General features: G+C 49.1%; 1 pseudogene; it reads right to left on the bottom strand.

The window, feature by feature from the left end:
- LOC123076639 (B3 domain-containing protein Os03g0620400-like) overlaps positions 1-14,784 on the bottom strand; it is a 60,511-nt pseudogene that overhangs the window by 8,909 nt on the left and 36,818 nt on the right.

Here is a 14,784-nt window from a genome sequence, read left to right as displayed (position 1 = left end):
ATTCTTGCACTCGACTTGGAACTTCGTTCAGTCGAGTCATCAGAGACTCGAGGTCGTTCTAAAGTGTTTCTCCTGGCAAGAGTGTTCTGTCGATGCGCGATGTTGCAACCTTCAGTCTCGCAGGATAGTCAACCACAGCAGCAATGCGAGACTCAAGGCGGAGCACGTTCATGGAGGCTTCATCCTTCACTGGAGAGTTGATGGGATCCAAGCCAGTCTCCACTCGACTAGTCTCCTCTTCAAAGTTTTGGCAGAATTCTGTGGATACGATCCAAGGATAAGCTAATGTTCCTACAAAGTCAGTGATTACCAGTCGGATATAAGGGGTTACCTTCGAGCATGAGGAATAACTTCTTGGCGAGCCCTCCCAGATAAGCCTCTAAGTCGTTCTTCTTTCCCACCAGTTCACTAGCCTTGTCACTCAGGGCTATCTTCTCACGCTTCTGTTGGGTGACCTCCTTGTTGACCGCGTCGAGAGCAGCTTTCAGATTGGTATTCTCCTCTTCAAGTTTGCTGATTGAAGCCAGCTTTTCTTCTGCAAGTTTCGTCTTGTCCGAAGCCGCTTTCTGCGCCTCGGCAAGGTCAAGGTCCTTCTTCTTCAGAGCATCCCTTAGTTTATCTGCAAAATGACAATGAGATCAGACTCAAGAATGGACAAAAAATCAGGGCAGTCATCAAGGTTCTCACCAAACATACCTTTTGCTTCCTCCTTCGCCTTTGTGAAGTTCTCCTGGACAAGCTTCAGATCAAGTTCGAGCTGGATATGCTTGTTCTCCAACTTAGTATAACGAGAAACAAGCTCGCAAGATTTCTGCGAAAGATCAGTCGACGGACATCGAAGACAGGTCACTTCAGAGTGACTAAGAGAAAAATCGTAGCATTTCTAAGACTACAGCCGAATCAAAATATTCAACTGTAGTCTCGGGGACTACACCCAGTGGGTGCACTCAGAGTGCCCCCACTGGTTCTACCGGCTCGGATCGATCAGTCGACCGAAAGCAGCTAACTGTCAGCAGTTAGACGCAGTTTAAAAAAAAACAAAGAATTCTTAAGACCATAGCCGACTACCAGTAGTCGACCACGGTCTCGGGGACTACACCCAGTGGGTGCACTCAGCGTGCCCCCACTGGTTCCATGATTCCATTCGACCAGATCGAGTGAAGAAAGTAAAAGAGAACAAAGTTCTAGACATAAAGACTATAGTCGACTGCCAGCAGTCGACCGTAGTCTAGGGGACTACACCCAGTGGTTGCACTCAGCGTGCCCCCACTAATCCAGACATTTCAATCGACACACCCACTGGGTGTATGACAAACATTAAGATTTTCAGAAGAAAAATTGTCAGGTGTCATATCCTAACAGAACAGGCGGTGTTCAACTAACCTGGACATTGCTCTGAAGAGCTGAACTTGCATCATAAGCTGCTTGGCTGGCAGCTCGGATCGCCTTCACCTGCTCCATCATGACCCCCGCCTGGCGTATGGCTTCCTTGGCAGCACCTGCTTGGTCCTCTGGGACGTGGTGTGTGGAGAAGAGAGAAGGTGGTTTGGCACTCGACGACGGAGGACGGGCACTCGTCAATGGCTCCGCAAAGGACACGGTAGCCCGAGCAATGTTTCTCCCCTCCGGAACCAATGATTCAGGTGCTGACACAACCTGAGCAGTCTTGCCAGTAGACGCCTTCTTGTTCCTCCTTTGCCTCAGTGGCGCCTCATCGTCATCGTCAGGGAGATCAATGATAATGCTAGGTGGAGCTACTGAGAAAGTTCAAAGTCAAAAATGAAGATCCGATCGACCGAAAGTGAAACTGCACAGATCATACCAGGATGGGAAGTGGTAGCATCCTCCATTTCTTGATCGTCATGCCTGGCTGAAGTCTCAGAAGTAGCAGCACTGCGATTTCAGAAATCAGTCGGTCAGCGATCGAGTCGACCAAGAATATATCCATGTTGAAAGGGAAAACATGAGTTATGCCATTACCCGGAAACAGTCGGAATCTCCATCCTCATCTTTGGTAGGGCCTTCACCGGTTTTGTCGGTGCCGCTCGAGGTTGCTTTGACGCTTTCTTAGTCGGCGCCGGAGAAGTCGTCCGAGGGCGTTTGGTCGGCTGCCCAGTAGGCGCGGCTCCCTTGCCACGCTCGACTGTAGGATCATGGGCGAGCTTGGACCGTCTTTCAGTACGAGGAGGCTCGACTACCTCCTCCTCTTCCTCCTCCTCTTCCTCCTTAGAGCCAGCATCTTCATCACCCTCGTCGCTGTCCGACTCCCACTCCTCCTGGCTTTCGCCTCCGCTTCCTTCTTCTTCTTCGGTCTATTCTTGCGCCCCGTTGGGCATCAAGTACATCTCGGTAGTTATCTGGAAGACAACAAACAAAATTTAGTCGACCGGATTGCAGCAAAGCGGAATGATGAAAACAAGAGGCACGGTCAGAAGAATGTAGTCAAACCTTGTCTGGTTCGTAGGACTGGTCGAGTGGCGGGATCCTCCTGGCTCCACGAGGATTGTCCCTGTTCCCCGTGATGGCGGTCATCCACCTCTCTAGAGTGACATCGTCGATCTCCTCTGGGTGGACCCGAGTGGTGTCTTCAGTGCTAGAGTACAACCACATCGGATGGCCCTGATATTGAAGTGGCTGAATGCGCCATCGAAGGAAAACCTCTAGGAGATCCATGCCCGTCACTCCGCCGCGAATGAGCTGGACCACGCGCTCCATCAACATCCTAACCTGAGCTTTCTCCTCCGGAAGCACCTTCAGAGAAGATGGCTTGTTCACTCGGTCCATGGAGAACGGGGGGAGGCTAGTCGACTGCCCTGGCGTCGACTGGTCTTGGCAGTAGAACCAGGTTGACTGCCACCCTCGAACTGACTCGGGAAGGGTCATGGCTGGAAAGGCACTCTTACTCCTCATCTGAACCCCGAGACGCCCACACATCTGGATTACTTGGGTTCTCTCGTCATTGGGGCTAGCCTTTTTCACCGTCTGAGAACGACAGATGAAAATGTGTTTGAAAAGGCCCCAGTGCGGCCGGCAACCCAAGAAGTTTTCGCACAAAGACATGAAAGCGGCGAGGTAGGCAATGGAGTTGGGCGTGAAGTGATGGAGTTGTGCACCAAAGAAGTTCAGAAACCCTCGGAAGAAAAGATTCAGCGGCAGAGAAAAACCGCGATCTACATGGGTGGCTAAGAGGACGCACTCACCCTCCTGAGGCTGCGGCTGCCACTCCTTCCCCAGAAGCCTTGCTGACCCATGGGGGATCAGTCCCTCATTGGCCAGGTCATCGAGGTCCTTCTGCGTGATGGCAAGCGGATCCAGGCCGACTAGGCGCTCTTCCCTTCGCCTTCGCCGTCGCCTTCTTCGCCCGCTCCAAAGCCGCCATCTTTTCCTTCACCATCGTCGCCGGTGAAGCGCGCAAGGAGCAGCGAGGCGGAGGTGGAGGCGAGCGTGGCGAGCGAGCTCGAGGAAGAGGGAGAGGGGATTGAGGGCGCACTGTTTGAAAAAACCCCGTTCGGCGCCTTATATGAAGTCTCTTCCGAGTGGCTGACTGGTAGGCCCGGGCGATCCTGTCAAATCCCGCAACAGTCGCGCGCGCAATACGTGGCGAAAAAGGTGGCGCAGAAATCGAGGCATTCCTGCCTTATCCCATCCAAGTACTTTGGCTTCCTCCGCCTCACACGCTTCCCGAAATTCAGATCCCGCTAAATCCGCGAACAGCAGAGCAACTTGTCAGACTGAAGATTTCCTCTGATATGTCGCTCGGAGATCTTCAAGTATAGAAAAGTCACTCGACCAATATCAAGAATGGATCAAGGCGACTGAAAAAGAAGTTGGTGCCGCCACCTATGGTCATTTGATCCAGAACAAGACATACTCATAGCATAAAAAGAGGGGTCAGAAGAATTCTCAACTCCTTCCTCACTCAAACCTCGATCCATTCGGGGGCTAATGATGAAGCCATGTACCTAGGGTAGGGTCATGGACCTATCCAAAATACCCTTCCCAAGGACATCTCTAGAAGAAACTACCTTTCAGTCGACCTGGAAGGATTCCACTCGACGGACTCGAAGACACTCGACCATGAAGACTCACTTGACCACCAGGAGACCTAGAGTCACTCTGCATCCAAACGGTCTGTTATTAAGTAGTCTTTATGGCCATGATATCACTTTATGTAAGGTGTTACCAGTAACGTCTGGCCTTTATGTACATTGAACTCTCTGCTACATGGGCTGGCTGGGGTCCTGGCGCACTCTATATAAGCCACCCCCTTCCACAGGCAGAAGGGTTGGCACCCCTGTAACTCTCACACATATAATCCAGTCGACCGCCTCGGGCACCGAGACGTAGGGCTGTTACTTCCTCCGAGAAGGGCCTGAACTCGTAAAACTCTTGTGTGTACAACTACTCCATAGCTAGGATCTTGCCTCTCCTTAGTACCCCCCCTACACTACTGTCGGACTTAGAACCACGATAGCTGCCTCTTGGGTTGGCCCTCAGTTTGAATATCATCTTGGCGCTCCTCTGGGATGCTGACAATCCCTCCCCTGCTAAACCCGGCTTGACCCCAAGCCGGCGCTCGAGGGAATCCCTGCTGCAGAGTGACTTTATCTTCCCAGGTAGCCATGTCCAGCGGCGATGAATTCCACTTGACCAAAACTTGGACGATGGAGTCAGAGCCACGACGGACCAACTGCTGTTGCAATACTTGCTCCGGCACCTGAAACTGATCATCAGGGGGAGCAAGATGCGAAAGCACCTGGTCTTGTGGATTGATCACCTTCTTGAGCAGTGACACATGGAAGACAGGGTGCACTTTTCTTGTAGGAGGAAGACGTAGACGATAAGCCACTTCGCCGATGCGTTCCACAATTTCAGAAGGCCCATAAAATTTGAATTCCAGCTTGTGATTTGCTTGCGGGGCCACAGATGACTTAAGGTAGGGCTGAAGTTTAAGAAATACTTTTTCTACAACTTCAAACGAGCGCTCAAAACGGTGCTTATTAGCTTGCTGTTTCATTCGCTGCTGGGCACAGAGCAAATGTTGTTTGACTGTCTCCATAACGACCAGGCGATCATTGAGCCACTGTTACAGATCATTAGAATGGATAGTACCTTCAGCCGATAACCCAAAATGGCGTGGTTCATGCCCATAAATGATCTCAAATGGAGTTTTTCTAGTAGCTGAATGCCAGTTTGTGTTATACCAGAACTCACAAACGGGAATCCACTTAGCCCAGCGCGACGGATGTCCACTGACAAAGCATCTCAAGAAGCATTCTACTTGCTGGTTGACGCGCTCCGTCTGCCCATCCGATTGTGGATGGCGAGCAGAGCTCATGCGAAGCTGAACTCCAGATTTCTGGAAAAGCTCACTCCAAAACTTGCTAGTGAAAATGCGATCACGGTTTGAAAATATAGAGCAAGGCATTCCATGCAATTTGTAGACCGAATTCAGAAAGGCCTCAGCCATAGTTTCAGCAGAGAACGGGTGATGCAATGGAATGAAGTGCCCGTACTTGGGAAGCTTGTCAATGATCACTAACAAACAGTTAAAACAGCCAGATGTTGGCAATCCTTCAACAAAGTCCATGGTTACCATTTCCCAAGGTAGGGAAGGAATTGGAAGCAGCTGAAGTAGACCAGGAGAAGGAACTCTTTCAGGTTTGGCCTGTTGGCATACCAGGCAGCTCTGAACATGAGCTTTTATGAAACTTCTCATCCCTTCCACCGGAACAGCTGCCTGATGCGCTTATAAGTGACTGGAAATCCAGAGTGCCCTCCCAATGGACTGTTATGAAAGGCAGCACAAATCTTGCTATGTAGTGTTAAGTCATTACCTAGCCATACACACTTGCTGTTGGAAATATGCCCTAGAGGCAATAATAAAATGATTATTATTATATTCCTTGTTCATGGTAATTGTCTATTGTTCATGCTATAATTGTATTAACCGGAAATAGTGATACATGTGTGAATACATAGACCACAACATGTCCCTAGTGAGCCTCTAGTTGACTAGCTCATTGATCAACAGATAGTCATGGTTTCCTGACTATGGACATTGGATGTCATTGATAACGGGATCACATCATTAGGAGAATGATGTGATGGACAAGACCCAATCCTAAGCATAGCACAAGATCGTGTAGTTCGTTTGCTAAAGCTTTTCTAATGTCAAGTATCAGTTTCTTAGACCATGAGATTGTGTAACTCCCGGATACCGTAGGAGTGCTTTGGGTGTACCAAACCTCACAACATAACTGGGTGACTATAAAGGTACACTACAACTATCTCCGAAAGTGTCTGTTGGGTTGACATGAATCGAGACTGGGATTTGTCACTCCGTATGACGGAGAGGTATCTCTGGGCCCACTCGGTAATGCATCATCATAATGAGCTCAATGTGACCAAGTAGTTGGTCACGGGATCATGCATTACGTAACGAGTAAAGTGACTTGCCGGTAACAAGATTGAACGAGGTATTGGGATACCGACGATCGAATCTCGGGCAAGTAACGTACCGTTTGACAAAGGGAATTGTATACGGGATTACTTGAATCCTCGACATCATGGTTCATTCGATGAGATCATCATGGAACATGTGGGAGACAACATGGTATCGAGATCCCGCTGTTGGTTATTGGCCAGAGAGCTGTCTCGGTCATGTCTGCGTGATTCCCGAACCCGTAGGGTCTACACACTTAAGGTTCAGTGATGCTAGGGTTATTAGTAAGACTTGTATGTGATTACCGAATGTTGTTCGGAGTCCCGGATGAGATCCCGGACGTCGCGAGGAGTTCCGGAATGGTCCAGAGGTGAAGATTTATATATGGGAAGTTGTAATACGGTCACCGGAAAGTTTAGGGGGCATACCGGTATTGTACCGGGGCCACCGGAAGGGTTCCGGGGGTCCACCGGGAGGGGCCACCTCTCCCGGAGGGCCTCATGGGCCGTGGAGGGAAGGGAACCAGCCCTTAGAGGGTTGGGAGCATCCCCCCCTTGGACCCATGCGCCTAGGGTTGGGGCGGAAACCCTAAGGGGGGCGCCCCCTTGCTTGGGGGGGCAAGTCCCCCCCCCCTTGGCCGCCGCCCCCCTCTAGATCTCATCTAGAGGGGGCCGGCCCCCTTCCTCCTCCCCCTATAAATAGAGGGGCGAGGGGAGGGCTGCATACACACCTCCAAGGCGCAGCCCCTCCCCTCCCCAACACCTCTCCTCCTCCGCAGAAGCTTGGCGAAGCCCTGCCGGAGTACTGCCTCTCCATCACCACCACGCCGTCGTGCTGCTGCTGGAGCTTTCTTCCTCGACCTCTCCCTCCTCCTTGCTGGATCAAGGCGCGAGAGACGTCTCCACTCCGTACGTGTGTTGAACGCGTAGGTGTCGTCCGTTCGGCGCTAGGATCTTCGGTGATTTGGATCACGACGAGTACGACTCCATCAACCCCATTCTCTTGAACGCTTCCGCTCGCGATCTACAAGGGTATGTAGATGCACTCCTCTCTCTCGTTGCTAGATGAATCCATAGATTGATCTTCGTGTTGCGTGGAAATTTTTTATTTTCTGCAATGATCTCCAACACTTGCCCTGTCTGATAACTCCAGCTTTGAGAGAAAACTTGTTGTGAGAATTAGGAGATGTGGACAGCTATTGCAGAAGTTCTACAACAACTGAATCTTGCTCATAACTTTTCAGCACTTCTTCCAACCATGCGGGCTGAGCACAGGAAATGAGTTGCAGTTCTGGTAGAACGTCCCCAGTAGTTGCGGGACGTCTGGAAAGCGAGTCAGCCGCACTATTTTCGACCCCTTTCTTGTATTCAATGGAATATTGTAGCCCAAGCAATTTGGTTAAAGCCTTTTGCTACCATCTGGTGTGCAAACGCTGTTCTGACAGGCAGGCTAAGCTTCGCTGATTAGTTCGGATAGTAAATTCAGACAACTGTAAATATTGGCGCTAGTGTTCCACTGCTAGAAGGATAGCCAAATACTCCTTTTCATAGACTGAGAGTGTCTGTTTCTGGGTCCATGAGCTTTACTCACGTAAGCAATTGGGTGGCCTTCTTGCATAAGTACTGCCCCAATTCCTACATCAAATGCATCTGTTTCCACAATAAATTTCTTCGAGAAATCAGGCAAAGCCAGTACTGGTGTTGATGTCAGAGCTTGTTTCAAAAGCACAAAAGCTTGCTGCTCATTGTGTGTCCAATGGAACGGAACCCCTTTCTTGAGCAGATTAGTGAGTGGCTTGCTGATCATGCCATAGTGAGCTATGAACTTCCTGTAATAACCAGCAATGCCTAGAAATCCCCTAACTTCTTTAGCAGACACAGGTGCTGGCCAACTCTAGATAGTAGTTATCTTGGAAGGATCAGTAGCTACTCCTTGGCCATTGATAACATGTCCCAAGTAACTAATTTGAGATTGTGCAAAAGCACACTTTGAGAGCTTCACTTGCCACTGATGCTGCAATAACAATTTCAATACTTCTTCCAGGTGCTGTAACTGTAGTGCATAAGAAGTACTGAACACTAGGATACCATCAAAGAAAAGCAACACAAACTTCCTGATACATGGTGACAAGGTATCATTCAAAGGAAAGTTGAGTATATTTGGTCCCCCAGTAAGGCCAAAAGATAACACCAGAAACTCAAAATGCCCCAAATGAGTCTGAAATGATGTTTTATGCTCTTCCCCTGGGGCCAGCCTGATCTGATGGTAGCCTGCTCTAAGATCTAGTTTGGAAAACCAACAAGCCCCAGCTAATTCATCCAATAGCTCATCAATGACAGGAATTGGATACTTGCTCTTAACTATGATAGCATTTAGTTTCCTATAATCATACACATGCCTCTATGTTTTGTCCTTCTTTTGTACTAATATCATTGGAGAAGAAAAGGCACTGGTGTTGGGCCTAATAATGCCAGCATCTAAGATTTCTTTTACTTTCTTTTGCATTTCATCTTTCAAGGCAGGAGGTAGTCTATAAGGCCTGCTGGACACTGGTTGAGCTCTAGGGACTAAAGGAATCTTATGATCATATTTTCTCATTGGAGGAAGGCCAGAAGGAGCTTCAAATACAGGAGCATATTTAGTCTGGAGGGCTAGTATTTCAGGAGGAAGTTCTGATACAACTGTAGTTTCAGTTACCAGCAAGGCTGACAGTTCCACCAGAGCATAGACCTGAGGAACTGCATCTTGACCCAATAGTGTAATCTGCTGGTTTGAGTACTGGAAAGATAGCCAATGAGCAGCCCAGTCTACCTGCATTGGACTGTGAGCAGCCAGCCAATCTAAACCCAAAATGCCATGGTAAGATCCCAAGGGAAAAACTCTAAAGTTGCTGACAAACTCATGACCAGCACAAGACCACTTGCCATTCAGCAACTGTTGAGAGCAGGGAACCATGCTGCCATTAGCCACTTTAACCATGTAAACTGGCAGGGAAGTTATGCCTTGTACATAAGTTGCTACTGTGCAGTCAAGGAACGAATGTGTGCTTCCTGAATCGACCAGAAATATTAAAGGTTGTCCTTGCAAGTACACCTTCAATTTCATAGTTGACACTGCTGGATGTGAATTATCCCCCAAAGCAGCTGCAGACAGACAGATAGCAATAGCTTCACCAACAGGCGTGTCTTCAGAGTCACTCACATCAGAAGGCATGTTCTGAACATAATCCAGCATTTCTTGCACCACGTGTAACTGAATCTCTTGCTTGCAACGATGGTCACGAGCCTATCGCTATCCACAGATAAAACATAGACCCTTAGATTTTCTGTAAGCACGAAGAGTAGCCCACCTATCTTCAACTGGCCAGTACGAGCTTGATCTGTTGATTTCTTGTCCTCCAGTACTTTGCTTGCTGAAGATCGAGAGTTAGGATAATTCTGGCGTTTGCTCCCCTGGTTTGCACTGCTCGAGTATGTGGTAGGTTCACCCAATACTTCTGACATCAAGGCCAGTGCATAGGCTGAATCCAGGTGTTCAGGTTGCTGAATCCCAACCAACAAACGAACTGATGGAGTTAATCCTTCCATGAATCTGATGACGTAATGCACAATATTTGGATTAGTCTCATAAGCAGTCAACTGATCATATAGTTCGGAGAATCGCTCCACATATTCCTCAACTGAACTAGTCTGTCTGATGTTGAACATCTGGCGCAACAGGTTCTGGTGCTTGTTTCTGCCAAACCTGGAGTGCAGGAGATTGCAGAATTCAGTCCAGTTAACATGAGGAGCACGATGCTGGACCGATTCCAGCCAGCGCGCAGCTGTGCCTTCGAACTGTGCAGATGCAAACGACACCGGCCCGCTGACTCTGAGGGGTGTTCCACAATCTGAAATAATCTTCACAGCGAGATTGCCAGAGTTTGGGATTGGATCCATCGAAACGCGGCAGCTCAATTCGAGGGCCAAATCCCAAAGCATCAGACTGGAGCGGATGAAAATTTTCCGGGGCCTGAATGATTTGCCTCGACGGGTTGGGTTCTGATGGCATACCTCAGGCGGGAGGGGGCACATACTTGGGAATTGTTCCTCGGTGATCTGCTTCGCCGTGGAAATTCTCGGATCCTCCCGATCCGCTGCTCGGCGCAGCCTTGGGCGACACCATCGTTCCTCGCGGAGATGAAGGAGCGGTGGGGTATGCCGTGGTGCTTCGGCCCACCCCAATCTCACCGCAGGGTTCGTCGAGGTCGACACCGATGGCGAGCTTGACGTCGTCGATGCGGCCCGATAGCTGGTCTAGCTTGCTGTCGAGCTTGGCGAGGGCGACGGACATCTCCTCGCTCCGCTTCGCCGAGCTCTTGGTGAAGGCGGCGTCGAAATCAGCCCAGAGGAGTTCGTAGATTGCCTTGGTCTACGGCGAAATTTTCTCCATGGCCTCGTCGCGGTGGCGGTCGGCGAATCGTGCGTGGCGGTGGTGGGCTGGAAAATCCAGGGTTAGGAACGGCTCTGATGCCAGATTGTGAGGTCTAGGGTTTGTATTCAGGCCATCGCCATGAAAATCGAATTGCAGAGGAAGGATTACAGGAGATAAGGTTCGGCTCTCGCAGGAGCACTCACACAACACACGTTACGCTAGCCGTTAAGCCATCGCCAACTCAAACTATCCTCATTACAGGTATAAGTATTGCCGAGCTTAGGCCCACTCAGGCCCAGCCAGTCGAGCGGGTAAGCGAGGCTGCCTCTTGGGCCGGCCCTCGGTTTGAACATCATCTTGGCGCTCCTCTGGGATGCTGACAGTCTCCCTTAAGCAGACCACCCTCCCACCATTCTTTGCCACACACGAATTCGCCCCAACCACTAACAAGCATCCATCTGTACGAGTTCTTGCTTTTCCGGCAACACATCTCAGTTGGCCAGTCCTTCCCCTTCGACTTGAGTTTCACTTTCATATTTTTAGCTGGAAGTCGTACGGCATTGGTATAGTCTTTACCGAACTCCTCGTGTTTTGCACGTACAAAAAACAAGTTAAAATGGTGGTTTGGTAGATTATGTCGGTGAGGTAAGTAAACTATATCATGTAAGTAACCAGTTCTAGCAGTTGCCATTTCAAGAGGAATGTAGTTTGATAATATCCACGGTAACCTGGAGCCACTTGACAATACAAATCATGCCACGTCAACAAAGCAGAGGTTAAGAAGATAAGAACCGGTGAACTCGAGTACAATATGTACTGCTGACTCTTTTTTTTTAGTGTAATCTCTACAACTGAACATGAGAAGCCTATTCTGTCTTGTTTAATAGTCCACACCCCCTACATCTCATAGAAAACCAACATAAAGCTAAAGGCCAAAAAAAAGGAGCGAGAGGCTGAGAGCACACACATAATAGTTACTCCCTAAGAAAACTCACATCCTTATATCTGCATCACTTAATTAAGTATTTTTCTTCAATGGCAGATCGAAAGTTCGCAATGAAATGGTTTTCGTACTTGTATAAATTGAAGCCTACAAAGAATTGAGCTTACAAATTTGCTTCTTCTTTAGTCTGCTTGAGTTCAATGTTGCTACATATAGGGGATACTTGGATCCGATAGCTTGCTATTTTTCATCAACTATCTCCGCTGAGTAATAGTTAGACTGGTTCTCCACGGTAGGATGAAAGAAGGTTGCTCAGAAGGATGAGTGTCCTTGCCATCTAGACTATCATGAGGAAAACCATGAATGTCGCTTTCCGGGGAAACATTTCCTCCTGCAGGTAACTTTGGTTGATCAGAACAAAATCTAGAACCTTTCAAATAGTTTAAGTATGGTTATATTTTCTATGATAGTATGATACCATGAGAAGGCTCCACTGTATTCACTGCTAAACCAGTCATTGCATCCTTTGTACCATGTCTTGAACGAATGTTTGTAACACCCCAAGGATGAGTTGCGTTTGCAAGTATATGGACCGTAAACATGGAACCTTCACTACCCGTTGACGGTACAAAGATGCACATATCTCCCACCTGCACATTGTTGTCACATACGAAGCCTAACCAATAACCTGCAAGCATGCCCTTGCCTTTTTCCATGTAGAATCTTGGATGCCACTTCTCGCTCTTGTCTGGAATTTGAAGTGTGACAGGCATCCCATTTTCATGTGGAAACTGTGCAGCTTCAACTAATGTGCGTTCCTTCGAGATGATCTGGTTATGTATGAATCGGATGTGATAATCATTGAATAATAAACAGATAAACCAAACTCAAGCTGAATTCAGAAAAAACATGTTTCAATTGTCCAGAGAAAAACATTTAATAAGGTGTTCTGAAGATCCACAAGAACTTGAAGATGGGAATTCCCCGCTTATAAGGTACACTAGGAACATAAATGTAGAGTACAACAGCAATCACACCAACATATGGTTCATATTATAAGCATGTGAGTTGGCGATTCAGTTTAGAAGAAGAAGAGTATTTTACCAAAAGAGGACGATGTGATTGAACATCACAATTTTTCATGACAGCCACGAATACAATAGTTTCAGGTTTAATTTTCTGGATAAGCGTGTTTACTCTCTCACTTTGTGCTCCAGATAGACAACTCCTAAGAATTAGCCCATAATCAGTTTCAGGAGGTGATAGCCGATCTTCCGGCTCCACAGACTCATATTCTACAAGACTGCCATGTCCTGTATAAAATTTCACAGGTAAGTAATTTAAGGTTTGACACATTCAGGCATACGTTAACATCGGAGCTGCTTCACATGCAAAAATAAATGATGCTCGTTTCTACAGCATTACCTTCGATCGAGACAATATCAGTTATTCCAAGGCCTGGGCATTCATGTGGAATTTCCTGGTTGCCCATCCAAAGATCATCCGACTCCACATCCTCTTCTTCAGATGTATCCTCTTGTACTGTAACAGAATTCCATGAGTAAGTTAAGCGAATTGCGGCGAGGGGTGACTATTAATTTTGATGCAAATTGACCCTACAAGTTAACCTGAAAATTCCTGAGATGGAGAAGATGTTACTGCCCTCTTCAGTTGTTTTCCAGGACGCCTTGAGGTATTGCTGCCATATTCACCAGATCCATCAGCCACAGTTGCAGCAGAGGACGAAGCTCTGTCTTCTGCACAACGTACACAAATGTTATTTTTTCTGACGAACTCCATCCCATTACAGAACTTGCAAGGATTGCCCATCTCTCATGAGTCCTGTAAAATCGATCAAGCAGAAATTATTTTAGACAGCTACATTCAAGAAACTGGTAAAATGAACAGCACATTTCGGCTAGCTAGTTAGAGCAACTCCAATGGAGTTTTGTCTGTTTGGGTCGGCCAAACGGACATCCATCCGTGTCCGCGTTTTCATTTGGGTCAGCCGGTGTGCCCAACACGGGGTTGACGCATTTTGGACATGACCATGCCGGCATTTCGTGGAACACCTGATGGCCCGCCGCTCTCCTGCGCCGCATCCCGCAGACGAGGTCGACACCAGCCCCGAGCTCCCGCCGCACCCGCTTGCCTGCGCGTCTCCTGCCACGGCCGCGGCCCGCCGCCCGCCATTGCGCGAAACGCCTGTGGCGGCCGCAGCCCCCCGCTCGCCTGCTCGCGCCAGCTTGCAGCGGCCGCCATGCCCGCGCGCCCCGCATCTCGCCGAGGCCTCCTGCTCGTGCGCCTCGCCTGCTCCTTCTCGTGCTCCTTGCCGCTCGCCCCGCCCGCCGCGCTAGCCTCGCAGCTCCCCGCGGCCGCCGCAGCTTGCCACGCCCGCTGTGCCACCTACGCGGGCGCGTAAGGGCGCCTGGAGGCGGCACCACCTGCTCCTGCTGCTTCAGTTCGGGCGCGGAGAGGCGAGGCCAGGTCGGGCGTGTTAGACTTAGAGATAAACTTATGTTGTAATCTCAACAAAGTCTCTCTCCCTCTCGTTCAATTATCTATCTCTGTAATAACAGCCGTATCCATGCAATAAGAAATCTTGTAAGCCACGGCAGAGGCTTTCTGCCTCGATCAATTTATACTCGCGGCTCCCTTACGAGGGAGTAGGAACGCTTCCATCTGACATGGTATACAGAGCCATCCTCTTTCCATCTATCTAGCCAGAAGCTCCACCGATCGCTAGAAACCCTATCGATCGCCAGAAACAAAACCATCCTATCGATCACCCAAACAGATCGCCATGTCTTCCTCCTCGGCCCCGGTCTCCCTCAACCTTGGAGCCCCTCCTGCCGAGAAGCTCACCAAGGGAAACTTTCTCTTGTGGAAGGCACAAGTGATGCCGGGCCTGCGAGGAGCGCAGGTCACCAGCCTCCTGGATGGATCCGATGCAGCGCCCCCGAAGATGGTGGAGCAGCAGCAG

The sequence above is a fragment of the Triticum aestivum genome, chromosome 1B (genome assembly GCF_018294505.1).
Source record: "Triticum aestivum cultivar Chinese Spring chromosome 1B, IWGSC CS RefSeq v2.1, whole genome shotgun sequence".
Classification (NCBI taxonomy): Eukaryota; Viridiplantae; Streptophyta; class Magnoliopsida; order Poales; family Poaceae; genus Triticum; species Triticum aestivum.
Note: the sequence above shows the minus strand (reverse complement) of the source record. Positions and strands in the feature narration are given on the sequence as shown.